The sequence below is a fragment of the Tursiops truncatus genome, chromosome X (genome assembly GCF_011762595.2).
Source record: "Tursiops truncatus isolate mTurTru1 chromosome X, mTurTru1.mat.Y, whole genome shotgun sequence".
In the NCBI taxonomy this organism is placed as follows: domain Eukaryota; kingdom Metazoa; phylum Chordata; class Mammalia; order Artiodactyla; family Delphinidae; genus Tursiops; species Tursiops truncatus.
Window position 1 is genome coordinate 119,698,324 of NC_047055.1, and position 4,649 is coordinate 119,702,972.

At 39.8% G+C, this 4,649-nt stretch overlaps 1 pseudogene; it reads left to right on the forward strand.

Annotated features, from left to right (window-relative positions):
• The first annotated feature begins 1,025 nt into the window (after positions 1 to 1,025).
• LOC117310525 (U6 spliceosomal RNA) lies at positions 1,026 to 1,113 on the forward strand (annotated as a pseudogene).
• The last annotated feature ends 3,536 nt before the right edge of the window (positions 1,114 to 4,649 follow it).

The following is a 4,649-nucleotide window of genomic DNA, read 5'->3' on the forward strand; positions in this document are numbered from 1 at the left end:
AGCCTTCCCTAACTGAAATTCAATTATCTGAAATATGTAATAAAAAGTAATCAGTCCTCGAGTGGCATTGATATATATACATTACCGAATGTAAAATAGCTAGCTAGTGGGAAGCAGCCGCATAGCACAGGGAGATCAGCTCCGTGCTTTGTGACCACCTAAAGAGGTGGGATAGGGAGGGTGGGAGGGAGACGCAAGAGGGAGGGGATATGGGGATATATGTATACGTATAGCTGATTCACTTTGTTATACAGCAGAAACTAACACAACATTGTAAAGCAGTTATACTCCAATAAAGATGTTTAAAAAAGATGTAATCAGTGCTCAAATAAATGTCATTCTAGTGTCAATGAAAACAGTACCTCGGTCTAGACAATAACAAACGTTAGACAAGATGTAGAGAAATTGGAAGTGTCACACATCGCTGGTGAGATGGTAAAATGGTGCAGCTACCTTGGAAAATAGGTTGGGAATTTCTTTAAAGTTTAACATAATTTATCATAAGACCCAGCAATTCTACTCTTAGGTATCTACCCAAGAAGAATGAAAAGGTATGCTCACACAAAGACTTGTAGCCCAATAACAGCATTATTCATAACAGCCAAAAAATGAACACAACCGGAATGTTCATTAACTGGTGAATGGATGAACACACTGTGGTATTTTTTTCATACAATGGAATACTATTCAGCAATAAAAAGAAGTATTGATACATGCTACAGTGTGGATAAACCTTGAAAACATTATGCTATATGAAAGAAGCCAGACACAAAAGACCACATACTGTGCTCACTTCAGCAGCACACATACTATTAATAAAATGTGGGGCTTCCCTGGTGGCGCAGTGGTTGAGAGTCCGCCTGCCGATGCAGGGGACACGGGTTCGTGCCCCGGTCCGGGAAGATCCCACATGCCGCGGAGTGGCTGGGCCCGTGAGCCATGGCTGCTGAGCCTGCGCGTCCCGCAATGGGAGAGGCCACAACAGTGAGATGCCCGCGTACAGGAAAAAAAAACAAAAAACAACAACAACAAAAATTTGAAACAATACAGAGAAGATTAGCATGGCCCCTGCACAAGGATGACATGCAAATTCATGAAGCATTCCGTATTTTTTCGGGACAATGGCAATAATATTGTAATATATAAATGTATCAAAATAACACATTGTACATCTTAAATTTACACAATGTTACACGTCAAATGTATTTAATTTAAAAAAGACCACATACTGCATTATTCCATTTTATAAAATGTCCACAACAGGCAAATGATAGAGATAGAAAGTAGATTAGCTAGGGCCGGGGGTGTATGTGAGTGTTGGGTTGGGGGGTAACTCTAGTAAGTATTGAGTTTCTTCTGGGGGTGATGAAAATGTTCTAAAATTAGGGCATGGTGACGGTTGCACAATTCTGTAAATAAACTAAAAACCATTGAATTGTACACTTTAAATGGGTCAATTTTATGGTATATATATAATTTATATCTCATTAAAGCTGTCAAAAATATACATTGCATAGTTCTAGATGAAACCTTTCATGAATGGAAATTGAGGTTCACCTACCAGGCTAGAAATTTGGTTGGTAAGCTTTCACTGTTCTTCTTTTTATCAGACCTGAAAATGCAGGTCTGAAGAATAAGAAATTTGTCCATACCCCTATGATCCCTTCCATTCCAACATTCTCTGCATCCTCAAAATTAATGAGACTGAGAGAGAGAGAGAGATGATATCAAGTTTTACAGGTTATGATTCCATTGCTGCTATGACATATAATGGAATCACAGATCAATTTACTCATTCATATATGTGCATATCAATTAGAAGGCAATCCTTCATTTTAGTAGATTAGGTGGTAGCTACTCTCTGGATGATTCAGAAGCATTTAAAGTCTTCACACCTCAAAGAGTTCCCCTTTCTGTTCTGTCCCCAACTCCCTTAGCTTATTTTGGCCTAGGCTTTGATTCTAATAGTTCTGTCAGATATACACTACACAAGGCTTCCCTGGTGGCGCAGTGGTGGAGAGTCTGCCTGCCGATGCAGGGGACACGGGTTCGTGCCGCGGTCCGGGAGTATCCCACATGCCTCGGAGCGGCTGGGTCCGTGAGCCATGGCCGCTGAGCCTGCGCGTCCGGAGCCTGTGCTGCGCAACGGGAGAGGCCACAGCAGTGAGAGGCCCGCGTACCGCAAAAAAAGAAAAAAAAGAAACACTACACAAAGTGTTTGATTAATGGATTTTGATCAAGATGGAGGGGAGATTCCAGTGGCTTGCCACAGAACCACATTGTTACCAACATCACTGAAGACACTGACTCCTCATTCAATTTGTTAGTTACTCAAGGATAGGAGGGGCAGAATATTACATAATAGAGTGAAGATTAAAAAGTATCTCAGTAAGCTGGAACAAAGTGCTGAAACAAACAAAATCAAATTAAATAAGAATAGATATATTGTAAAAGTTCAATAAATCCATTTCACATGAACATAATGAAGCTTCATAATCACTCATTTAAAAGAAGTTGGTGGGATGTAAATTGGTACAGCCACTGTGGAAAACAGTATGGAGGTTCCTCAAAAAACTGAAAATAGAACTACCACATGATTCAGCAATTCCACTGCTGAGTATATATCCAAAGAAAATGAAAACGTTAATTTGAAAAGATACATGGACCCCAATGTTCAAAGCAGCATTATTTACAATAGCCAAGATATGGAAGCAACCTAAGCATGCATCAACACATGAATGAATAAAGAAGATGTGGCGATATATATACACAATGGAATACTACTATGCCACAAAAATGAATGAAATTTTGCCGTATGCAGTGACACAGATGGACTTGGATGGTATTATACTAAGTGAAGTAAGTCAGAAAGAGAAAGACAAATACTGTCTGATATCACTTATATGTGGAATCTAAAAAACAAAACAAACTAGTGACTATAACAAAAAAGAAACAGACTTAAAAATATAGAGAACAAACTAGCGGTTACCAGTGGGGGAAGGGCAAGATAGGGGTAGGGGATTAAGAAATACAGACTACTGGGAATTCTCTGGCAGTCCATCCAGTGGTTAGGGCTTGGCACTTTCCCTGCCGTGGGCCCAGGTTCAATCCCTGGTCAGGGAACTAAGATCCTGTAACCCATGCAGCGTGGCCAAAAGAAAAAAAAAGAGAGAGAGAGAGATACAAGCTACTATGTATATTAAAAAAATAAGTTACAAGGATATACTGTACAGCCTTCCCGCGTGTGGCCAAAAGAAAAAAAAAAAAAGAGAGAGAGAGAGAGATACAAACTGCTATGTATAAAATAAATAAGTTACAAGGATATATTATTGTATAGCACAGGGAGTAGAGCCAATATTTTATAATAACTATAAATAGAGTATAACCTTTAAAAATTGTGAATCACTATGTTGTACACCTGAAACTTACATAATTTTGTAAATCAACTATAACTCAGTAAAATAGATGTTGGTGGGTTTTATGTGCCAACAATTTCCATGTGAATGGGATATATGATTTATTTATAAGAAGAATATTACGGTCATGGGCAGCAGTAACAGAAGTGTAGAATCCAGTTGACCTTTGGAGTACTGCATACAATACGGAAGGTAACATTTTAAGAGGTATATTACAGAGTAGTCATTCAACAACCGTCAACAAATAACTGAGGCAGCAGCATCAGACACACCATGCTTGGGACAGGGAATATAGGAAAACACAAGAAACCAAGGTCCTTGTCCTTGTGAAGCTTGTAAGCTATCAGGAAGGCAGGCCTTGATTCAGTCATTATGAGCACGGTGAGTATTACAGAGGGAGAGGGCAGGGCTCATGAGAGCAGGTAAGGGCAGGCCTAGCCTACATGTCCTTCCACAGGAACATAACCTGGAATGGTGAGGGGTCGGGAAACAGTAAGGCATAGTTGAGAGGTGTAGGGATAGATAATCTAGACAAGAGAGAATTGATAGGGTGTGAGTGAAGTGCAGTTACGTGGATGAAGAATCAACCAGAGGGAAGAATTAGCATCAATAGGGAAAGATTACAAGAAGAAGACTTTCTGTGTGGATAACTTCCTCAGACAACAGAGGAGGTGACAATACAGTACTGCAGTGAGCTTGCCAACACAAAAAGTATTCAAGCTGATGACCTTGTGTTGGACTAGATCAGGGGTCAGCATTTTCTGTAAAGGGCCACAGAGTAAACATTGTAGGCTTTTCGGTCTACACAGTCTCTGTGGCAACTACTTAACTCTGCCACGCATAAAGAGGGTCACAGATAACGTGTAAATAAATGAATGTGGCTGTCTTCCAATAAAACTGCATTTATGGATCCTGAAATTTGAATTTCATATAATCTTCACATGTCATGAAATATTCTTCTTTTGATTTTTTTCCAACATTTTTAGCTTGTGGGCTGAGGAAATACAGGCAGTGGGCCAGATTCAGCCCACGAGTTGTAGTTTGCCCATCCCTGGACAAGATGATGTTGGAGTTTGCTTCCAGTTCTGAGACTCTGAGGTTGAGTAAAACCTGACAGACATGGCATGTCTTTTTAAACTCATCATCTTTTTCCAATAATTATAACTATAGGTAACACTAATTAAGACCGAAGCACAGAGAATGTTTCACCGCAACAAACTGGCAAACTGGGAT